Here is a 9,050-nt window from a genome sequence, read left to right as displayed (position 1 = left end):
GGTGTAATTCCACATATGCCCATGGCATGTTTGAGCAATATATCATTTAGTGACAACTTTGTGCAAAAAAAAAAAAAAAATTGTCACTTTCCCGCAACTTGTGTCAAAATATAAAATATTCCATGGACTCAACATGCCTCTCAGCAAATAGCTTGGGGTGTCTACTTTCCAAAATGGGGTCATTTGGGGGGGTTTTGTGCCATCTTGGCATTTTATGGCCTTCAAAACTGTGATAGGTAGTGAGGAGTGAAATCAAAAATGTATGCCCTTAGAAATCCTGAAGGCGGTGCTTGGTTTTCGGGGCCCCGTACGCGGCTAGGCTCCCAAAAAGTCCCACACATGTGGTATCCCCGTACTCAGGAGAAGCAGCAGAATGTATTTTGGGGTGTAATTCCACATATGCCCATGGCATGTTTGAGCAATATATCATTTAGTGACAACTTTGTGCAAAAAAAAAAAAAAAAAAAAAAAATTGTCACTTTCCCGCAACTTGTGTCAAAATATAAAATATTCCATGGACTCAACATGCCTCTCAGCAAATAGCTTGGGGTGTCTACTTTCCAAAATGGGGTCATTTGGGGGGTTTTGTGCCATCTTGGCATTTTATGGCCTTCAAAACTGTGATAGGTAGTGAGGAGTGAAATCAAAAATGTATGCCCTTAGAAATCCTGAAGGCGGTGCTTGGTTTTCGGGGCCCCGTACGCGGCTAGGCTCCCAAAAAGTCCCACACATGTGGTATCCCCGTACTCAGGAGAAGCAGCAGAATGTATTTTGGGGTGTAATTCCACATATGCCCATGGCCTGTGTGAGCAATATATCATTTAGTGACAACTTTGTGCAAAAAAAAAAAAATTTGTCACATTCCCGCAACTTGTGTCAAAAAATAAACTATTCCATGGACTCAACATGCCTCTCAGCAAATAGCTTGGGGTGTCTACTTTCCAAAATGGGGTCATTTGGGGGGGTTTTGTGCCATCTTGGCATTTTATGGCCTTCAAAACTGTGATAGGTAGTGAGGAGTGAAATCAAAAATTTATGCCCTTTGAAATCCTGAAGGCGGTGCTTGGTTTTCGGGGCCCCGTACGCGGCTAGGCTCCCAAAAAGTCCCACACATGTGGTATCCCCATACTCAGGAGAAGCAGCTGAATGTATTTTGGGGTGCAATTCCACATATGCCCATGGCTTGTGTGAGCAATATATCATTTAGTGACAACTTTTTGTAATTTTTTTTTTTTTTATTTATTTTTTATTTTTTTGTCATTATTCAATCACTTGGGACAAAAAAAATAAATATTCAATGAGTTCAACATGCCTCTCAGCAATTTCCTTGGGGTGTCTACTTTCCAAAATGGGGTCATTTGGGGGGGTTTTGTACTGCCCTGCCATTTTAGCACCTCATGAAATGACATAGGCAGTCATAAACTAAAAGCTGTGTAAATTCCAGAAAATGTACCCTAGTTTGTAGACGCTATAACTTTTGCGCAAACCAATAAATATACACTTATTGACATTTTTTTTACCAAAGACATGTGGCCGAATACATTTTGGCCTAAATGTATGACTAAAATTGAGTTTATTGGATTTTTTTTATAACAAAAAGTAGAAAATATCATTTTTTTTCAAAATTTTCGGTCTTTTTCCGTTTATAGCGCAAAAAATAAAAACAGCAGAGGTGATCAAATACTATCAAAAGAAAGCTCTATTTGTGGGAAGAAAAGGACGCAAATTTCGTTTGGTTACAGCATTGCATGACCGCGCAATTAGCAGTTAAAGCGACGCAGTGCCAAATTGTAAAAAGTGCTCTGGTCAGGAAGGGGGTAAATCCTTCCGGGGCTGAAGTGGTTAAAACTACCCGCGGCTATTGCATTGCCGACAATACACATAGAAGTTCATTGATAAAAACGCATGGGAATTCCCCAAAGGGGAACCCCGAACCAAAATTAAAAAAAAAAAATGACGTGGGAGTCCCCCTAAATTCCATACCAGGCCCTTCAGGTCTGGTATGGATATTAAGGGGAACCCCGGCCAAAATGTAAAAAAAAAAATGACGTGGGGTTCCCCCTAAATTCCATACCAGACCCTTCAGGTCTGGTATGGATTTTAAGGGGAACCCCGCGCCAAAAAAAAAAAAAAAAAAAACGGCGTGGGGTCCCCCCAAAAATCCATACCAGACCCTTATCCGAGCACGCAACCTGGCAGGCCGCAGGAAAAGAGGGGGGGACGAGAGTGCGCCCCCCCTCCTGAACCGTACCAGGCCACATGCCCTCAACATTGGGAGGGTGCTTTGGGGTAGCCCCCCAAAACACCTTGTCCCCATGTTGATGAGGACAAGGGCCTCATCCCCACAACCCTGGCCGGTGGTTGTGGGGGTCTGCGGGCGGGGGGCTTATCGGAATCTGGAAGCCCCCTTTAACAAGGGGACCCCCAGATCCCGGCCCCCCCCTGTGTGAAATGGTAAGGGGGTACAAAAGTACCCCTACCATTTCACTAAAAAACTGTCAAAAATGTTAAAAATGACAAGAGACAGTTTTTGACAATTCCTTTATTTAAATACTTCTTCTTTCTTCTATCTTCCTTCATCTTCTGGTTCTTCTGGTTCTTCTGGCTCTTCTGGTTCTTCCTCCGGCGTTCTCGTCCAGCATCTCCTCCGCGGCGTCTTCTATCTTCTTCTCCTCGGGCCGCTCCGCACCCATGGCATGGGGGGAGGCTCCCGCTCTTCTCTTCTTCTTCATCTTCTTCTCTTCTTCTCTTCTTCTCTTCTTCATTTTCTTCTCCGGGCCGCTCCGCATCCATGCTGGCATGAAGGGAGGCTCCCGCTGTGTGACGGCGCTCCTCGTCTGACAGTTCTTAAATAACGGGGGGCGGGGCCACCCGGTGACCCCGCCCCCCTCTGACGCACGGGACATGACGGGACTTCCCTGTGGCATTCCCCGTGACGTCACAGGGAAGTCCCGTCAAGTCACCCAATGTTGAGGGCATGTGGCCTGGTACGGTTCAGGAGGGGGGGGGCCGCACTCTCGTCCCCCCCTCTTTTCCTGCGGTCTGCCAGGTTGCGTGCTCGGATAAGGGTCTGGTATGGATTTTTGGGGGGACCCCACGCCGTTTTTTTTTTTTTTTTTGGCGCGGGGTTCCCCTTAAAATCCATGCCAGACCTGAAGGGTCTGGTATGGAATTTAGGGGGAACCCCACCTCATTTTTTTTTTTACATTTTGGCCGGGGTTCCCCTTAATATTAATACCAGACCTGAAGGGCCTGGTATGGAATTTAGGGGGACTCCCACGTCATTTTTTTTTTTAAATTTTGGTTCGGGGTTCCCCTTTGGGGAATTCCCATGCCGTTTTTATCAATGAACTTCTATGTGTATTGTCGGCAATGCATTAATAGCCGCGGGTAGTTTTAAATGAGTTTTTTCCTTCAAAATGTCATTTTGCTGTCAGACTGTTCTAAACACAGGAAACATGCGCCCCTTTACAGGCATACTATAGACACCCCCCAGGTACGAAATTTAAAGGGATATTACACTTTTATTGTTTGACTTTAAGCATTATTAAAATCACTGCTCCTGAAAAAACGGCCGTTTTTAAAACTTTTTTTTGCATTGATCCATGTCCCCTGGGGCAGGACCTGGGTCCCCAAACACTTTTTATGACAATAACTTGCATATTAGCCTTTAAAATTAGCACTTTTGATTTCTCCCATAGACTTTTAAAGGGTGTTCCGCGGCATTCGAATTTGCCGCGAACACCCCAAATTGTTCGCTGTTCGGCGAACTTGCGAACAGCCAATGTTCGAGTCGAACATGAGTTCGACTCGAACTCGAAGCTCATCCCTAATTCTGAGCATGCGTGGCACTTTGCATGTTGGATTTGTGTACACACGATCGGAATTTCCGGCAACGGATTTTGTTGTCGGAAAACTTTATAGCCTGCTCTCAAACTTTGTGTGTCGGAAAATCCGATGGAAAATGTGTGATGGAGCCTACACACACAGTCGGAATTTCCAACAACAAGGTCCTATCACACATTTTCCGGCAGAAAATCCGACCGTGTGTACGGGGCATCAGATCAAATGCCTCTTGCTATCCACTGATGCCGAGAAGGCCTTTGATAGAGTCTCTTGGGAATATATGCTATCCACATGTCACCATATAGGCCTAGGTGAAAATATGCTGTCCTGGAAAACAGCCCTATAGCAGAACCCACAAGCCAAAGTCAAAATAAATAATATCCTCTTTGACCCTATAAATATACATAATGGTACGCGCCAAGGCTGCACTCTGTCACCACTTCATTTTATTTTCTCGCTAGAGCCACTCATCAGAACTATTAACCTGTCTAATGATACTCAAGGTTTAAAAATACACAAAAGAGAATGGAAAATTGCTGCTTACGCAGACGATCTCCTGTTCTTCCTTACACAACCCCATACTTCTATCTCCAAGAAATTTTCAAAACATTCGCACACATCTCTAACTTCAAAATAAACCAATCCAAATCCGAGGCACTCAACATTACCCTCCTGCCAGACCAATTAAACAAGCTGAAGGAAAATTACATCTATAAATTGGAACAAAATACGATCAAATACTTAGGGATAAACCTGACTCCCGAAATTGAATCACTATACAAAACCAACCTAGTACCTTTATTAAATTCCATAGCAAAAGATTTTCAAAAATGGACCCCAAAATTATTCTCTTGGTTTGGAAGAACCTCAATATTGAAGATGACAATTCTAAGACTGCTATATTTTTTAATGCATTACCTTTATCAATACCCAACTAATTTTTCACCAAGCTTACAGAATTACAAAGACGTTTCCTATGGGCTGACAAAAAACCAAGGATAAGCTTCCTCCTCCTTACACAACCTAAGAATAGAGGGGGCATGGGTCTTCCAGACTTCAAAAAATATCACCAAGCAACCCACATTACCAGAATAATAGACTGTCACGGCCCCGATAAAGACTGGGTTCAATTAGAACACATGCACAACGCACAACATCTACTGTTCTACCCTTGGTCCCTACATTCAAAACTTAACAGACACATAGAACACCCATTAGTAGCAAATACTTTAAACATTTGGCATAAAATCGCCCCTTGCATAAACTGGCCACAATACCAGGCCACTGACTCCAATTGCCAACAAAACCGACTTCATACCAGGTCTAAACCAAAAAAGACTGTCGAGCCCTGACCACAGTCCCAAACTACTTGCCACCCACTGCCTAAACAGTACGAAAGTCAAAACACTAGAAACACTACAAGCAGGACTGGGCGAATCATTTCCTGACTTTTGGTTCTACATTCAGCTGAAGGATTTCCTACTAAACAGTAAACATAAGTCCTCATACTGCCTACCGCTGACACCCCTAGAATCTATATGTCATAAAAGATCCCAGGTCTTGAAAACTACATCTATGGCTTACACATGGTTAAACCAACCAGCACATGAAAACCATAACAAATACAAAGAAAAATGGAAACTTGACCTGGGTATAAAAATCAGTGATGCACAATGGGAAAAAGCATGTATCCTGACACACAAATGGTCCCTAAGCACCAAATATCAGGAGATTTCTTATAAGATTCTAACACAGTGGTATATAACACCACAAAAGGCCAGGAAATTGTTTCACACTATCTCAGATATATGTTGGCCCTGTGGCAAAGATACTGGATCATTTATACACATTTGGTGGAAATGTCCCCCAATCCTTGACTACTGGGAAAAAAATTATCAAATGGATCAAACACATCACCGACACCAAAAATAACCTTGAACGCTGCTGCTTGTCTGATTCATGTTAACTCCCTCACCTTAGGTAAATATAAGAAAACACTCACCAGACATATGTTAACTGCAGAAAAAACTCTCATACCCCTGCACTGGAAATTCACCCACATACCGATGGTCAAGGATTGGTTGGACAGAGTACATTATATATATAAGATGGAAGAAATTCTAGCAATGAAAAAAGAAAACAGCATTGGTTTCAACAAGATGTGGCAACCCTGGTGGCTATTTACGCTATCAGATGAGTTCCAATCATTACTTGCCTTATGATTAACCCATATAATATATGTACTTTAACTGAACAATAGGTAACCTCTGTTTTATACGCTCAGTTTAAATTAGAATTATTCTCATCTTCTCACAGATATGTTTGTAAGTTTATATATGTAACCCCATATCCATTTTCTCTGCACAATTCCCCATCCCCCCCTTTACCCTTTACCCCCCCCCCCCCTCCTCCCCACCACCTCCAAACCATCTCCTCTCCTTCCTTTTCAAAGTGAAATCATTATCTTTCAATATTAATATATACTTTCAAATGCAGAATATGCTATAACACACTGTCAACTGACATTTCTATAATATGTTCATTTTCATACTGTTGAAATGTTTGCTATGTTATCTTTTGATAAAATTTTGATTGTGAAAAAAAAGAATATACGTTGGGGTGTTTGCTTTCCAAAATGGGAACATTTTGTGGGTAATTCCATTGTCCTGGTGTTCCAGGGCCTTCAAAAGTGAGATAGGTAGGAATGAAATTATATGTTTAATTTATGCTCCTAGAACGCCTGATGGCTCTCCCTGCATGTTGGGCCTCTCAATGTGGTCAGGCTGTCAAAAAGTCTCACAAATTTGGTATCGCTATACTCAGGAGGAGTAGCAGAATGTATTTTGGGGTGTAATTGCACGTATGCATATGCTGTGTGTGAGAAATAACTTATTATTATGACAATTTTGTTTAAAACAAAATAATAATAATAATAATTTCTTCATTTTCCCAAGAATTGTGGAAAAAAATGACAACTTTAAAAAAAAACTATGCCTCTTACTAAATACCTTGGATTGTCTACTTTCCAAAAAGGGGTCATTTGGGGGGAATTTGTACTGTCTTGACATTTTAGGGCCTCAAGAAATGAGATAGGCCGTCAGTACATCAGGTGTGATCAATTTTCAACGATTGGCACCATAACTTGTATAACTTTCACACAGACTAAATAATATCCACTAATTTGGATTATTTTTTTTTACCAAAGATATGTAGCAGTATAAATTTTGTACCAGATTTATGAACAAAAATTACTTATATATAATAGAAACGGAAAAAAGTATTTTTTTTCAAAATTTTCGCTCTTTTTTTCACTTATTTCGCAAAAAATAGTGGTGATTAAATACCACCAAAAGAAAGCTCTATTTGTGTGAAAAAATGATAAAAATGTAGCTTGGGTACAGTGTTGCATGATTGAGTAATTGTCATTCAAAGTGTGAGCAGGAAGGGGGTGAAAGTGCCCTGTATTGAAGTGGTTAATCGGTTATATGGTAAGTCATTATAGGTGCAGCAATAAAGATTATCTTAAATCGTTTTAAATCTTTTCTTGATATCTTTATTTATTTATTTAACATGCTACTGGGTGCAATAATCCTACATTTGAATTCTTGAAAGAGATAACATTGTAGATGGTTCCAGCATAGTGTATTTAGCCCACCATGCCATATTGAGTGCATTCCTTTTCTGGGTCCTCATTTGGTATTAGAACATATTCACAGGCCTTTCGGTCAAATTTGAATTTGCAGTTGCTGTCATCGCTAACAGGTGTCCCATAACTGAAATAAAAAAAAAAATCAGTTATCTCTACTACTCTACTTAACCGGTTCAATACAGGGCAATTTCACCCCCTTCCTTCCCAGGCCAATTTTTAGTTTTCAGCGCTGTCGCACTTTAAACGTCAATTGCGCGGTCGTGCGACGTTGTACCCAAAAAAAATTGACGTCCTTTTTTCACCACAAATAGAGCTTTTTTTTGGTGGTATTTGATCGCCTCTGCGGTTTTTATTTTTTGCGCTATAAACAAAAGAAGAGCGACAATTTTGAAAAAAACACAATATTTTTTACTTTTTGCTATAATAAATATCCCAATTTTTTTTTTTAAAAACACATTTTTTCCTCAGTTTTGGCCGATACGTATTCTTCTACATATTTTTTGTAAAAAAAAATCGCAATAAGCGTATATTGATTGGTTTGCGCAAAAGTTATAGCGTCTACAAAATATGGGATAGATTTATGGCATTTTTTAAAAAAAAAAATTTTTTTTATTTTTTTTTTAGCAGCGATCGCAATTTTTTTTGGTGACTGCGACATTATGGCGGACACATCGGACACTTTTGACACATTTTTGGGACCAATCACATTTATACAGCGATCAATGCTATAAAATTGCATTGATTACTGTGTAAATGTGACAGGCAGTGAAGGGGTTAACCACTAGGGGGCGGGGAGGGGTTAATGTGTTTCCTAGGGAGTGATTACTAACTGAAGGGGGAGGGGACGCACTAGGGGAGGAGACCGATCTGTGTTCCTCCGTTCTGGGAACACAGATCGCTCTCCTCAGAGCTGACAGGCTGTGGATCTGTGTGTTTACACACACAGATCCACATGCCGGCCCGGTTAACGGGCAATCGCGGGTGCCCGGCGGACATCGCGGCCGTCGGGCACACGCACCGGGTCCCGAGGAACGCGGCGGGCGCGCGCGCGCGCTCCCGGCGGCGCGCGCGTGCCCCCTAGACGCCCGGGAATCCCAGGACGTCATATGACGTCCACCCAGGATGGGAGATCCCATCTGGGGACGTCATATGACTATGGGCGGGTAGGGAAGTGGTTAATATACCTAGACATGCAAGCCATTGTGCCTTACAAGAACAAGGCATGCAAACTGAATGTTATGTAGAATTTAAAGTGGTTGTAAACCCTTACATATACCCACTGAAGGTGATACACAGAGATGAAACAAATCCTCCTACATAAGTTGTACCTATTTATCTGCAGTCTTCTCTTCTCTGCAGCTGTTCAAAGTGCAGAATTCATATAGTTAGTCTGCTCTTCCAGAACGCAGGGGTTTTATTATTCCTACTATTCATTTCCATTATTCATTATTATTATGATCTTTGATATAGGTTATGGGATTTTGAGAGCACTGTGGTTGACAATGGGCTGCTTAACAGGGGTTAACTGTTGTCTCCTCCCCTAATTTTGGTGAGT

The sequence above is a fragment of the Aquarana catesbeiana genome, linkage group LG08, assembly GCF_042186555.1.
Source record: "Aquarana catesbeiana isolate 2022-GZ linkage group LG08, ASM4218655v1, whole genome shotgun sequence".
NCBI lineage: Eukaryota > Metazoa > Chordata > Amphibia > Anura > Ranidae > Aquarana > Aquarana catesbeiana.
Note: the sequence above shows the minus strand (reverse complement) of the source record.